Here is a 16,815-nt window from a genome sequence, read left to right as displayed (position 1 = left end):
AACAATTGCCAAACCTCACAATTCAAATTATGGAAAGGGATACCGTAACCATAATCGAATTCGAGAATGCAATTTTACAATCACTATCTTCTTAAAATCTTTCTGAGTGAAAGCATTTCCTCACAATCATTTTCATGAAGGAGGAAATCTTATGACACTTAGATTTAAACGGTGTATTTGTTCCTATCCATGTGAATTTGTTAAAACCAAAGTTTACGACAAATTTAAACTCATATGGATCGAACTTTCTTGATCTCGATTTCTTGCCTTTATGGTAGCACAGCTGCCCCCATGTCTTCCAAGTAGTTAAGAAGCTCACCTTTTCTTATCAATGTATTTTCCATTGATCAAGCTCCTTGCCTTTTATGCATTCAAATGAGAACTCATAGGACTCACATGCATAATTAACTCAATTGGAACGGCACAGAAACAAAATAATGTCAACACGATATGTTGTAAACCTCAACTCGTGTGCTAGTGATGATCGATAAGGTCTATTTTGATTTGTTCTTGAAACCTTTCAAGACCATTAAGACTCCCACTGACTCCTTGACATATAAGATTCTCTTGTCAATAACCATTTCTTGACAAACAAATATTCAAGAGTTAGTGTATCTTTTATCAAAACACTTCATAAATTGGTCCTAGTTGGTCTTTGTCTTATTCAAGACATCACAACTTTCCACATTTGATGAATGTTATGAACCTTTTTAATACTTGTCACTCATTGTCACAATCTTAACTTTAAGACTTGTTATTGGAATGAAGTATGATTGACTTCTTGATTTAACCATTTCTTCAATCCTTGATTCCTCTTCTTAGACATACAATTGTACTAAGACTCACTTAGAGGATCAATTGAGATATGGTTCTTAATCATTAAGACCCATCATAAAGCATAAAAGGTACTCTCCCTTCTTCTTAGAATGGAGAAACTTTTATCTTTCTGCCTACTTGATTCTTCTTATTCGTTCTACTATTGATTTAAACCTTTTTCAATCAATCTAGAATTACACTTAATCTTGTAAGTATAATCATATTTACTAAACCTTTAGTAAATCATGACGAATATCTTTGTTACTCTTATAGTGGACTTGATCAACACACAACTTTGTGTACTCGATCTCCTAGTCCTTCACTTGACACTTTGTCAATGAATTTGTTTAATTTCCAAATATGAAATTTCTCATTCATCGTGCAACCAAGTTGCATGATTCCAAGTTTCTGTCCAATTGAAACTTGGACGATGAGAAACTCTCCCTATTTGGTAAATTCTCGACTTTCCATAAATAACATAATAAGAACCAAATCCATTATTGCTAATAATAGAAACATTTTAACATCAATTTTTTCATACACGCCATTGTAAGGATAATATAAAATCAAATTTTATTTATTGCGGAAAAAAATTTGTCCTTACAATGCAATTCATTGAAAAACTATGATAATACATCTTTCTTAGCAATCTAATTCTAACTCTAAGTAGTAGCTCAAGAATCTAATCTTCGAGAAATGCGATCGAAATCCATTCCTTCACGGTTAGATTCTGCTCACTTCTTCCTTTAAGCTTCCTTTCTTTTCTTCGATCTTACAAAACATCAATTGTAATCTTATCACATTATGTATTAAGAATCTAGAATAGAAGCTTAAAAGAGTTAGTTAATGGATTTTACCTATATTAGAGCCATACGTTTCGACTCTCCCATCTCTTAGATCTCTTAGGTAAATGGGGCAACTTCATCTCCAATGCCCTTTCTCTTGGCAATAAAAGCAAATTGACTCTTTTGGAACATGTCATGGAACTACTTTAGACATTGCCTTTCTCTTATGATCAAACCTTTCGATCATAGCATGTCTTTCGTTGTCATTGTCTATATCCATAGAGATCTTGAAGGCGGATTCACCGATCAACTTTGCTTTTCTATTGCGCCAAACCATTGTTGATTCAGCAACAATAAGCATATATGTGAGATCTATAAGGGTCATGTCGCGGTTCATCATATAGTACTCTCTTACGAACTCACTATATGAGTTAGGAAGTGATTGAAGAACCCAATCAACAGCCATTTCCTCACAGACAACGGATCCAATATTCTTAACCTATCAATGTGTGACTTCATCCCTAGGACGTGTGCACACACCGACTTTCCTTCTTTATGTTTACATGCCAAAAGGGCTTGAGTGATCTTGAACTTTTCAAGCCTTCGAACTTGTGGGTTAGGGAGAATAATTGGAGGAGGAGGAGGAAGTGAAGTATGATCTCTTTTTCCTCGATCGAATCGTGGAATATCATCTTCATGTGGAATGCTTGTTCCACGGGATTTGAGAAGACCATAGTTGTCAAACTTTGACATCTACAAAACGGGAGAAAACGAATTCAAGTTAGTTGATTGATTGAGTCCTTAGTAAATCACCCAAATGAGATATTAAGGCTAGGACCCAACACAATATTCTACAACTCGGGAAAGGGATGCCGTAACCCAAATTGCAGAACATTTGAAGGTAAGTGAATGACGATTCACTAATTTCCACCATGAAAAACAAAAAAGAAATTTAAGTTTTAAATCTATGACAACTCCTAGATCCTATGAGATTCATTGAACATTTCAATGGCATGTTTAAATCTCGATATGCCCCTCTTGTTTGTGACTGGGATGCTGAGGATCACAAAGCGGGTGTGAATAACCATGCAAACTACATGGTGCCCCCACATGTTACAGTCACCTATTCGATGTGCCGGTAAACCACACACGCTCCACCGAACTATGACAAACATTGAGTCACCCTTTGCTACCTTTGCTTAGAACCATTTAGTGTACCGGTAAACCACACACGCTCCACTAACGTCTTTGTAAGGGCACAAAGTGTAATTTCATGGAATTGCATCAATTCACTTTTGCCTAAGTAACTAAGATTGGGAATTTGTAAAACATTTAGTTACTTTTGTAATTCATTATACTTATAATGGAAGGTTTCGTTCTATCCTACCCATTCGGCTAACAACCCTCCACTAGTTAAGAGTGCAGTGGGTAAGAGTGGATACCCATTCAATCACCATTTTATAGGCAATTTCCTTAAACACCCCTTATAGACCAGCTTCGTGAATGAGGCCTACTAACGGTAAGACTGACTTTTACTCATACATATATAATGTTAGACTTTTAATGTTATATATATAGTATAGGGTGTATTTTACACTTATGGATTTATTAAACCTCTTTTAATTATACACCTTAATTAATTAATAAAACCATAAGGGAGTGATATGAACTTTTCAAAACATTACTAGGGTTTTAGAATTTAACATTCCTAATTAAACTTTTAATCAACTTTTAAATTCCAAAACTTGAGGGCAAGTTTTGAAACATTTCAAAACATTAGGGTTTAGAATTTAAATATACATCAAAATTAAACTATTAATCAAAATTTAAATTCCAAAACTTGAGGGCAAGTTTTGAAACCTTTTTCAAAACATTAGGGTTTCAACTATTTAAATTTCAAAACAACAAAACTTTTTGGGTTCAAATTTAAACTATAAAACCTAAAAGGGAAAATATGAAACTTTTCAAAGCACAAAGATCAAATAACAAATAATCTAAATTAACATTTAATCACATAATTATCCATATTTGATTTATTTAATGATTTCTTGCAAAACAATTTACCAATTTAATCAAAATAATTAATCAATTATCACATAAGGAAACAAATATATTATTAATTGATAAATATCTTCAATTAGATCAAGAATATAGTCAAATATATCATAAAATCGGATTTATATTGATCTAATATGATAAGGCAATTATCCTTAAGCAAAAACAGAAAGAAATCCCGGTTTTCCCTCCATCTGACGAGCCGAACTCGTCGAGTACCCCCATGGACTCGCCGAGTAGGGGCAACTCGCCGAGTCCACAGTGGGACTCACCGAGTCCACCATGCAGAACCACAAAAATCGAATTTTTTCAACATACAAGGCATCATTACAATAGAAACCAATCTAGGCTCTGATACCACTGATGGGTTTTAGTCATAAGACATCCTATGTGCTCATATAAACCCTAATGCTTGGATCTAGGTTTCTTTATTGTACATGCAAGTTATCCAAGACTATAAACCCTAATTCTAGCATATGGAAATCGATATTAACATATAATTAGGTTTAAGATGTTACCTTGATTGTTATGTAGTAATAACAATCCCAATTCCTCCTTGAATTGACTTTGGAAGGCTTAGAGTCACAAGTGTCACTCCTCTAATGGCTCACAAACACCATAAGCAAGAGGATGAAGAGGAGAGAGGATGGAGGCTGCCAAAACCGTGTGAAAACCCTAGCAAGAAGCTTAGCCACGTTTTTGGTCCTTAAGGGATCTATATATAGTGAGGCAATTAGGGTTATCTAACATGGAAACCCTAATTTGGATGCTTAAGCCCTAAGCAACCCATGGAGCCCTTTCCTTAAGGCCTTGGACGATTTCATATGGGCTTCCCCCATAGAATTCATCCACCTTATAATATAAGGCAATCCATGGCCCAAATTGCAATTATCTTATAATTACAATTCGAGTCCCTTAAGTTAAATTAATCTCTTTTAGTCACAAAACTAATTACCAATTAATTATTGACTAATATTAATTAAACAATATGATTTCTCCTTTAATATATTATTCTCATAATATATTAATAAATCATATTTAATCCTTTCTCTCCATAATTCATCCTATCAAGTTGCTTTGGTGAAGGCAACCCAAAAGGACCATGCACCATCAGGTCAAGTACATACCAAAATAGTTATGGACTTAGACACTAATCCAACACGAAGTTGGTAGGAGTAGGAGTAGTAACAACCGCCTTACTCTTAAGACCACTTTCTGCGATCTTTAGGAGTCCTTGAAGTTTGCTGAGAGCGACCTCTTCCTTGTTCATGTGGTATGTCATGCGGAATTGATCATAACATGAAGGTAAGGAGTGCAAAATGATATCTATTGCAAGCTCCTCGGGGAAGTTCACATTAAGCTTCAGCAAACGGTCCACAAATCTTTGCATTTTCTGCATGTGGCCCGTGATGGGTTCACCATCCTTCATGCGAGTTGTTATCATGGAGGAGATGATTTCATACCTCTCTTGATGAGCACTTTGATGGTATCTTTCCATCAAGTCTTGGTGCATCTCATAGGGGTAGAAATCTTCATAGGATTTTTGGAGATCCGCGGTCATAGTGGCCATCATGATGCATGCCACTTTGGTGGCATCCCTTTCATGTGCCCTGAAGTCAGCGATCTCTTGAGGAGTAGCAACTGTCTTATCAATCTCCTTAAGATCCTTATCGAGGACATATACATTGTCCTCGTAGCGAGTGATCATTCTGATGTTTCTGATCCATTCATTAAAGTTGGATCCATTAAAAGTGAATTTCCCACACAAGTTCATAAGAGAAAACGAGCCACTAGGATTAGAGCCAGAAGCAGCAGTGTTTGTAGACATCTGAAAAGAGAAGAAAGAAGGGATTTAGTTTAGATATAGAGATAGTCCTTAATAAAACACCCAAATGTAGTATTAAGGCTAGGACCCAATCACAATATATTATACTTAGAAGAGGTATTCCGTAATCAAAGTAATAACATATTTGAAAGGTAGGTGAATGACGATTCACCAATTTCCACCAAAGATGAAATATTAAAAAATATTTAATTTGGTTTTTAGAAACTCCTAGATTCTTTTGAGATTCAATGAACTTTTGAAAGGCATGTTTCAATCTTGAGTGTGCCCTCCAAGTTTTGTGACTGGGATGCCGAGGATCACAAAACGAGGTGTGAAGTAACCATGCAAATCACTTGGTACCCTTAATGTTTACCCCTCAATCGATGTGCCGGTTAACCACACACGCTCCACCGATACTATGATAAACATTAAGTCACCCTTTACCTACCTTGTTAAGTTCAAGTTAGTGTGCCGGTTAACCACACACGCTCCACTAACGACTTAGACAAAGTGTAAAGTGTAATTTCATGGATTAGCACCTTATTCACATTTTCCTAAAGTAACTAAGATTGGGAATTTAATAAAACATTTAGTTACTTTATAATATTCATCATACTTTTAATGAGAATTTATAAGTCCTTGTCCTACCCGTTCGGCTAACGACCCTCCACTAGTCAAGCAAGCGGTGGGTGAGAGTGGACACCCATTAAGTTGCCATTTTATAGGCAACAACCTTATACCCACCTTATAGACTAGCTTCGTGAATGAGGCGTACTAGCGGTAAGACGACTTTGATCTTATACATATATATATATTATTATTAACTTATAATATTATAAGTATAAGGGTTGAATTTTAACTTTTAAAATTCTAAGGGTTGGAACTAAAGTTTTAATCAAGACTTTACTTGTTCCAACACTTGAGGGCAAGTTTTGTAGACTTTCAAAACTTTTCATTTCTTGTAACTTATGAGTTAATTAGAGTATTAAAAATGAAGACTCTTCATTTTTATAACTCATGTGTTCTTTTAATGGTTTTTTAAACAAAGTGACTTTTGGTTTTCCATAACTTGAGGACAAGTTATGGATTCCATTAAAACACATAATGATCATGAATTAATCTACCACATAGGTTACAAATAATTCCTATGATCATCTAAACATCATAAGATCAAGAACATGAATATGAACACTTACATGAATAAAAAATTACACTTAAAAACTTGTAATTTTGATAACTTGTTGTTGTAAATGGATTAGCATGAACATCACACTCACTAAAATAAGTTTTCAAGTACCAAAACAGTTTAGGGTAATGTTCCTAGTCCATTTCCAGCAACTAAAGTCGAAAAACTGCATTCTGAACCTCCTACTCACCGAGTGCATGAACCTACTCGGCGAGTAGGTTGAAGATTCACATGAACTTGGTGAGTCCCCCCATGGACTCGGCGAGTTCATCTGGCAGATTGCACAAAATCGCCTTTTTTCAACTATTTAGCACAAATAGCAAACAAACAAGCCTGGCTCTGATACCATTGATGGGTTTTGAGCATTTTAACACTTCCTAAGTGTACATGAAACCCTAATAACCTTGGATCTATGTTTGTCTAATAATCATGCAAAGTTGTTTTTCCAAGGTTATGAACCTATCTAGCATACACGGGGAACATTTTTTCTTTGTATAAAAGATAGAACTACATACCTTGTTGATGAAGTGTTCCTTGAAACCTTGTGAGCCTAGCAACTCAAGTGTGATGCCTCAAATGCTTCACACAACACCAAATGCAAAGTATAAACTTGAGAGAGTACTCTAACACACTCAAAATTGGCCAAGCCCTCTTGTTTCACTTGTGTAGCCGATTTTGGGGAGAGACATGGTCCTTATATAGTGTGTGTCATTAGGTAAAACCCTAATGTAACATGACTCTTCATTTCTCAATCCATGGGTTAACTCCATGGAGCATCCATGGAGCATCCTATGGGTGGAACCCAACTTGATAGTCCATGGAGCCTTTTAGCCGACTATATAAGATATGGAAGATTTACATAATCTACCCATATATTTAATTAGTTATCTTTTTGATCACTTAATTAATTCTAAATTAATTCTTGATCAAAACTAATTAAATAATATTATTAATATATTAGAACTTATAATATATTAATAAACCATATGTGTTATTTCTCTCATTTAGTTTATCCAATTGCATGGTGCCATGCAACCCAAATGGACCATGCCGAGTCGGGTCAAGTACATACCAGAAATAGTTATGGACTTAGAAACCTTATCCAACACTTATAGCCTGAGAATGTTTGATTTGGCCTTATGTTCTGTTCTTGTTTGATTGGGTTCTTAGGGTAGGATTGAATATTCGAAAGTCCATGGGGTCCAGCGTTATGTATGACTAGCATACACTAGTGCTGCAGGAGTTGGTGGAAGTTTCATGGTCAGGTGAGTTGTGGGACCGGTAGGTCAGTATGAGATATTTAGTGTTCCCGTAGGATTGAGGATTTGTTGCTTGTTATGTATGTTCTTCTCTAGGGTGTTGTGGTGATACTTGATATAAATATGGGTAGGTGTGGTAGGTAGTATGGGCCCGTACTACTGAAAGCACAGGACCCATACGCGTATCAAGGAAGTCACAACCCCTAGGGTTGGGTTGGGGGTTGGTTCCCGGGTTAGTGGGAAGTATCTGATGTTTTGCGGTGTTTTTCAGTATGGTGGTTATGAGGCATGCTGGGAGTGGATCTGAGTCGGGATCGGGAGCAGGAGATGGCAGTCAGGGTGGATTGGTGCCACCCGAGGTCATCGGTCAGATGAGTACGCGTGAGTTGGACGCTAGGGTTCGTGACATCCTGCATGATGAGGTTGCTGCTATGTTCTGGGCCGAGCTGCCGGAACTGTTTGGGTCAATCAAGACCGCCATGGTCGAGTATTTTGATGAGCGCTATGCAGCTCTGACAGAGACGACTGCCGTGGTGGCTACAACGGCTGTAGCAGCGGCAGAGGGAGGAGCCAGTAGAGGTTTTCAGTATCGGGACTTCGATAATACGAAGCCCCCTACCTTCGATGGAGTTCATGATCTGATTGTCGCTATGAGATGGTTGTCAGACGTGGAGGGGTGTTTCTTCACGTGTTCATGCCCTGCAGATCAGAGAGTGAGGTGTGCTCTGAACCTGTTGAGGCTCGGGGCGAAGGATTGGTGGAGATTGACCACGGGGTCATATTTGGATGCGCAGCGGGCTGCGGTTTCTTGGGATCAGTTTCGGGATTTGTTCAACACTTGTTATGTGCCACGGGTTGAGAGAGAGAGGTTGGCTCAGGAGTTCTTGGAGCTGAAGTAGGATTCGGAATCGGTGACGGAGATCACCAGGATGTTCACTAAGAGGGCGATGTTTTGCCCGGAGTTTGCTTCGGAGCAAGCTCAGATGTCCCGATAACTGAGTATGCTCAAGAGGGATATCAGGAAGTTTGTGTCTACGCAGAGGTGCGAGACCTTGCTAGAGTTGCAGGAGGCCGCTCGGCGGCATGAGTTGGAGATCGAGTTGCAGTTGAGAGAGCAGAGGCAGGCTACGACACAGTCGCAGCCGGCGCCAAAACGGTCCAAGACCGTTGACACTAGGTTGGGAAATCAGAGCAGCCACACTTGTGGGAAGTGCGGGAAGGGTAACACCGGAGTTTGTAGGTCCGGTGGTGTGTGCCGCAAGTGCGGGAGTGAGGGGAATTATGCGAGGGATTGTCGTCAGTCAGCCCCAGTTCAGGATATGAGGATCTGTTATCAGTGCTATCCGGTTGGTCACATGAGGGCCAACTGTCCACAGCTTGCGGCAGGACCGGTGCAGGCTCCAGTACCGGCCACTTTGAGGATTACGGGTGGAGGTCAGGGTGGAGAAGAGCCCCCGAGGGCTCAGGGGTGTGTTTTTCAGCTTATAGCAGAGGAGGTCAGGGCAGAGCCGGATGCAACTGCGGGTACGTTTCCTTCTTGATATCTTGTTATCTTATGGTTGTTATGGAGTATTATATCTGCTAGTTTTGTTCGCATAATTTATGGTATTGTATCCGTTCGATCTTTCGGGTTATGGTATTATTGAGGAGTCGGTAGTTAGGGGTTGAAATCAGTTAGCATCTAAGGGATTGATGGTCAGATTTTGGTGGATTGATCTTGTTGTCGGGTACAGCAATTGCGACTTGAGAAGTGTTCAGCTAAGAGTTGAACTCCCTTAGAGTTTGAGATGTGCGATGTCGGATAAGTGATTTTGTGGAGGTTGCTCGTTTTGAGTAAGAATGTTTAAGTGATGCCGGTTGGGTCACCAGTGGTTGGTTGTCAGTGCTCTAAGTGGGGAGAATCGGAAAATTCTCAGGAGGATCAACAAGTAATTGAGGTTGATTAGCTGTTTGGAAGTCAGCGGTGTTTCAGTCAGCCAAGAGTGTGGGCTGGTATGAGTAAGTGGCAGACTAGTGGGGGTAGGGAGCAGACCATGGATTCAGGGTAGATAGTGTCTGATGTTAGGCCCAGGTTTAGGCCATGGAAAGGATTCCGAGATCGGAACGAGAGTTCGGAACCCTTAAGGGTCTAGAACAGTATGATCGGGAAGGATTCCCTGGAAGGGTAGTTGGAATGATGTATGATAGTTGAGAAGACCGGATAGACTGAAATCCGGAAGGCGTACCAGTCAGGTCGAAGGCTCGGGAGAACGGTCCAGACAGGCTAAAGGCCCAGAGAGACGGTCCAGACATGCTGAAGGTTCTGAGAACGGTCCAGACAGGCTGAAGGCCCAGGAGGGCGGTCTAGACATGCTGAAGGTTCCGAGAGTGGTCCAGATAGGCTGAAGGCCTGGAGGGGCGGTCCAGCCATGCTGAAGACTCTGTACGCGTTTGTGGATCGGTATGAGGAGAATGAGGAAATGCGTCGCCAACGAATGATGATTGATATGGTCTGGCCTCAAGTGTTGATCAAGTTAGTGGAAAGCAGTGCATGGATTCGAGAGTCGTTGCAAGCAGATTCAGAGCATGTGCGATGCACGGAGTAGCGGTTAATCTACAAGGGATAGTGTAGTGGGGTGTGTAGACCGTGGCACTTGTCTAAAGTGGCAAGGTTGGCAAGTAGATTTCATTGGATAAGGAAAGGGGAAGATATGTAACTCCCGGAGTGAGTGTTGGTTTACAGAAGTGGAAGCAGTAGTGAGAATGGATGATCGAGAGTATTTCAATTATGGTTGTTGAAGTACTGTGATAATACCAGTGGTATGGAAGCACATCCGGATTGGGTGTCTGATGAGGTTGTGGATGAATTTTCGGTGGTATAGAACCCGAGGAGTTCAGAAGGGAGGCAAGGATGGAGCCTTGGATTTTCATTATGGTTGTGATCAGGAGGTTATGTATGTAGCGGTAGCTCATCCTGGGGATGTTGGAGGTATTGTCAGTGTGTCGGGTTTTTCCAGCCCGAGGATGTTAGAGCAGGTTCAACACATGTATGTGATTGTGGAGGAGAGCTCATGGGAGTTGCTCAGGAGCTGAAGGATGTGTCGTCCTATCAGCACGAAAAGAAAAGAGTTGGATTCGAAAAGGGATAGCAGTTGGTACCGGATCAGGACCTGGTGGTTCAGGGTGATATCTATCTTGTATGAGACAAGTGATTATGTGCTTTGGAAGGATGGAAGTATCATTGGGTGGTCATTGGTCGATAAGTGTTGTTATCAGAAAAAGAAGTCGGTGGCCGGCTTGAAGCAATTGTCGTGACTCTGTGAGAAGGAGTTAGACTTTATAGGGGTTTGGTAACAGTGTTTTGGAGGAACCTGGGTCAGTTGATTCCAGTAGATGCGTTGTGGGAATAGTATCTGGAATTGTGTGCTGTAGCAGGCTTCGAGGACGAAGCCTAATTTAAGTGGGGGAGAATTGTAACATCCCGGAAATATAGAAGTAAAGTTGAAGGGCTAAAAGTGTAAATAAGAAGGTCGACTCGGCGAGTCGAGTCATGTTACGGGTCGCGTGTTAAGTGACCAACTCGGCGAGTCGCATGGGTGGACTCGGCGAGTTGGTGCTGTATGGAGAAAACCCTAATCCTGGGGGTTGAGCCCTATATAAAGAACATAATACCCTCTCCTCAGCCTCTTTACCCTCCCTTGAGTTCCAGAAGCCCTAATAAACGTGAGTGAGAGATTGGAGCACATTTTGGAGCTTGGATAAGTGGATTAGGAAGGAAATCTTGAAGAACAAAGGGGTTGCAGCAAGGAAGGGACATAGATCCGGGGTCTACTTTAGTGGGAGCTTGCATTGGAGGTAATAGATCTGTTCTTGAGCTTTTGTACATCTAGATCTATCAATTGTGGGGTTTTTGGAGCATAAATGAGGTCCATCTCGAGTTTGGTGTAAGATCTGAGGTTGCTACCTCAGATCTAGGCTTGTAATGACCCAAGGAGTCATAAAGTCTATGCCCAAGAGTTGTTGGTGAAGTTCCTTTGTCCCAAACCCTAGCCCTAGAGTGTTTTATGCTTAGATCTCTATGGATTCACGTAAAGTTTGCTACTTTACGTGATGGGTGGGTTGTAGAAGAGTAGATCTATGGATTGGAGCCCCTGCATGGCTTAAAAAGCCACTGTATGGATTAAGAACTAGAGGTACTCGGCGAGTCACATGAGTGTACTCGGCGAGTTGCAAGAAGACAGGCAGGAACTCGGCGAGTTGGAAGAACAACTCAACGAGTCTGTTGAAGATTGCCTTGGACTCGGCGAGTTTGTTCTTAGACTCGGCGAGTCTGGTCATGGAACCCCAACCTCTTCTGGTTAAGTCACGAATCGGTGAGTCGAGGGACGACTCGGTGTGTTAAACAGGAAAGGACTCGCAGATCCTCGAACTCGGCAAGTCTTGGGGCGACTCGACGAGTTGGGTCGCGATATGGGAGTTTTCAGAACATGGGGACTCGCCGAGTCAGCGGGCTGACTCGGCGAATAGAGTCAGTCAGGAAGTTGACTTTGACTGAGGACTTTGACTTTGACCAAGAGTTGACCATTTGACTTCCAGGGGTATTTTGGTAATTATTTGTATTTATTTAGTTCAGTCTTTTGGTATTATCAGTGGTGGAGTTCGTGTCGGAGGTTGGAGCAGCGTGATCTTATCTTTTCAGTCGGCAGTTGCGAGGTGAGTTATCCTCACTATATCGACAGGGTCTAAGGCACCAATGCCGGCTCTTTAACGGATTCTAATCCGGGTATCGTTGTTATGTTATTGCTTTGCTATGTTTGCATCCTGTTAGTTAGGATGGTATATGCTAGTGACTGGTTAGGTCGGTATCTTGGTTAGGATGATGTTATGTTATGTGATCTGCTAGATCGATCGATTGGTGATTAATTGTTATATGATTATATGTTTATGTGCACATGGTTGGTTGACTGGGGTTGGGTTGAGGCGGGTCCTGCTTTGTGCTGTAGGCCAACATACCCAGGGCGGACCGGATATTCCGAAGGCCCAGCGAGTGGTCCGGATAGACTGTAGGCCCTACGAGGGCAGACCAGACGTGCCGAGGCTCGGAGAGTGGACCAGGCCGCATGAAGGCCCAGTGTGGGCGGATCGTTCATACTATAGACTCAGAGAGTGCACCAGGTGGGTTGAAGGCCCGGTGCGGGCGGACCAACCACATTGCAGACTTAATGTATATGGCTAGAATTGGAGGGTGGACTGAAGGCCCGGTGCGGCGGACCAGTCACATAGTAGACCCGAAGTGCATGGTTGTTCTGTGTTTTGTCATGATATGGCATGTTATGTGTATGGTATATGTGGTTGGTATTTTGGGGGTATCTCACTAAGCTTTCAGGCTTACAGTTGTGGTTTAAATGTTTCAGGTACTTTAGGAGACCGTGGCAAGGCAAAGACGTGATCGTACCACTCCTCATGTTTATGTTTTATGATATGTTTCTGGGAAGACTCTGATAATAATTGTATTGAAAACCTTTTTGTAATGACTTCACGAAACTGGGTTGTTTTTGAAAAGTTTAAATTGGCTTGATTTTTTAGAGTGTTACAAGATTAACATAATGAGAATTAATTGCTTACTTGAGTTTCTTAATTTGGAACCCATTTTTTCATGACTAGAAAAAGTAGGGATTCATGAATCCCTAAAGGTAATAGGAAGGGTCGACTTTTGAAAGTCTAAAAGAAAAGGAAGGTTCGAAATAAGTGATTTTGAGTTTGGAAATACTTGAGAAGATCGATAGATTTTGAAACGACGAGGATAAGTGCATGGTCTTTTCTGTTAAGAAGGACAAGGGAAGAAGTATGAATTGTGATTTTAATTTATGTCGATCAGAGAAAGGGGACAAGGAATGCTTATTCGAGTCGGGTATTTAGAACTGAATAAGCTCTTATTCAAGTAACCTGAACTGAATAACCCGAGAATCGAATAGGCATAATATAGATACCCATAATCCGAATCTAATTGCTTATTTGGGTTTAACTCGATTTGGTTCGGTTCGGGTTTTCGGTCCAAGTTCTCATCCCTAGTTCTCAAGTTTGAAGGTTTTTTTGGTTTTCAAAAGAACTTGCTTATATATATATATATATATATATATATATATATATATATATATATATATATATATATATATATGGTAAAAATGAAAGTTTTGGTAGGAAGGTAAGAATTATTTTTTTTTGCAGATTTTTTGGCAAACTAATAAGATGAATCATCAGATGAATAAAAAATAACATGATTCACAAAAAAATTCTAAAAAAAACAAGTCGGTTATTCATTTTTGCGATAATTGTTTTATAATTCACTTAAATTGTCATAATGTAACATCCAAATTTTCAAACCAAAATTTTCATTTTTAATTAACGAAAAACATTGTTCATAAAAACTCATCTCAAGAAAATCAAAGTATCAAATACAAATCATCATTATATCAGAGTGTCCCAAAATATTCGGAATCATAAACTACAGACGAATGTGTACAATCAATCCTTCGCATTTTTGCGATCACCAGAAGTAGCTGAAACACATGTAATCAACAACTGTAAGAACAAAGCTTAGTAAGTTTCCCAAAATACCACATACAACCCAACACAAATAAACAACTATGGGTTATCAACAACCCTGGAGACTACCCGAAGTCTCAGATGATAGACAGTACATGCTGTGGGTTAGGGATGAAAGTGGGTCCAAACCCAGACCGGATGAACCCGGACCCGGAAAACCCGGAACTGTTTAACGAGAATTTTTAGAACCGGAAACTGGACTGTAGCACCTGGCTCCCGGTATGTATTTTATTTAAGTGATTTTGCATTTTTGGCCTGGGACTCGGCGAGTTGAAGGCCCAACTTGCTGAGTAGAAGCGGGATGGGACACGGGACTTAAGTATTGGACTCATCGAGTCGGGTCCTGGACTCGACGAGTAGACTCTGACTGGACAAAAGCCTAATCTAAGGGTTTGCACTCTATTTAACCATCTCATTCGGCCCCCACTCGTCCCTAGTGTTCCCAGAAACCCTCCATAGCAACCCTAACTGAGTGTGTGAAGATCTAAAGGCATTTGTGGTGATTTTGGTAGTTTTGTTCACAAGGAAGAAGGAAGAGCATAGAAGGATCAAGAGGAGACTGAAGGATTCAAGTTTGGTACATCATTTGCAGTCCTTGAAAGGTATAAAGTCTATACCTTTCTTGCTTATTTGTTAGATCCCTTTTTGGGGGAAGATTTAGGGCTTTTAAGCCATATGAGGTAACCAACCATGATTGCAAGCATGGTTGAGGGTCAAGACTTCGGATCTAGGACCTGGGAGGGGTCACAAGGAAGATTTGGGTTGCTTTTGCACTCAAGGAAGGTCCCATGCAACATAAGAGCCATTTTAGGGCCTTTTAGGCTCAAGAGTCCCATGCATGCACATAAAGTTCGTAACTTTACGTGCTAGATCGAGCTTAGGGGCTTGGATCTATCATTTGGAAAAATGTTGTACATCAGAAATCGAGAAAATAGGACTTGGACAGTATCGACTCGGCGAGTCTGTTCTTGGGACTCGACGAGTCCAAGGCATAAAGTCCCATATCTGTTGAGGGTCAAAAGAACACAATTGGGAGTTAGAAGGGTTGTAGCATGTCCAAAGGAGTGACCCAACGTACCAGACTTAGCTTTCAACCTGGAGTTCATGAGACTCGACGAGTCCATGAACAGACTCGGCAAGTCCAAGGCAATCTCCCAACTCTTGAAGATGAACTCGACGAGTTGTTCATACAACTTGGCGAGTCGAGGACAGGAATTTTTCATCAGATGAAGGTGGACTCGACGAGTTGTTCATACAACTCGATGAGCCGGATGAAGATTCATTCGATGTTCTTATGGAATGGGGACTCTTTGAGTCGTTGCTAAACTCGACGAGTAGAGGCGTGAAGAAGGACATATGATAGATAGGGACTCGACGAGTTGGCGGCCCAACTCGGCGAGTCGGGTCAATTGGAAGATGAATTTGACTTGGACTTGGTTAGGGTAAAATAGTCATTTTACCCTAAGAGTAGATATCAGATTTTGACTGAGTGTTTTGTGGGGATTATAGCCGGAGGATTTCTGGAGCAACAGCAGACAGAGGTTTCTCGCACAGATTATCAGCAGCTACTCGTACGAGGTGAGTTACCTTCCAGTAACGGTGGGTCTATGGCCACAATGTCGGCCCACCAGTAGGAGTTGTTGTTGGGTTTAGAGCAATCTAACACTTCCTAAGTGTGCATGCAACCCTAATAAACCTTGGATCTATGTTTGTCTAAATACATGCAAAATAATAATTTTCCAAGGTTTATAACCTATCTAACATGGCATGGGGAACATTTCAACATAAAAGAGTTAGAAGAGATTACATACCTTTTAGATGAGTTTGGTTCTTGAGGAGTTTGAGGGCCAAGCACCAATAGTGTGAATGCCTCAAATGGAATCACAAAACACCACAAACTCTTGGAAAACTTTGAGAGAGAATACACACTTGTATTTTCGGCCACACACAAGCACACACACACACTAGTTCACTAGTTGCCATTTCATGCTCCATAAGCATGCTTATATAGTGTGCATGGTTAGGGTGAAACCCTAATAACCCATGACCTTTCCTTTCCAAGGATCCATGGGTTAAAAGCTCCATGGATCATCCATGGACTTCCATATAAGCCTAGCCCATTAACAAATGAGTGTTAGCCCACACCATATAAAACCAATAGCCCATAATCTAATTAGTCTTCCTTTTAATCTCTAAATTAATTCATAATTAATTTAAGACTAAGACTAATTAAATAACATAACTTCATATTAATATATTATAACTTATAATATATTAACAAACATATGTGTATAACTCTCATAA

This window comes from Lactuca sativa, chromosome 2 (assembly GCF_002870075.4).
Source record: "Lactuca sativa cultivar Salinas chromosome 2, Lsat_Salinas_v11, whole genome shotgun sequence".
In the NCBI taxonomy this organism is placed as follows: Eukaryota; Viridiplantae; Streptophyta; class Magnoliopsida; order Asterales; family Asteraceae; genus Lactuca; species Lactuca sativa.
The sequence above is the reverse complement of the archived record's forward strand: the minus strand, read 5'-3'. Positions refer to the sequence as shown.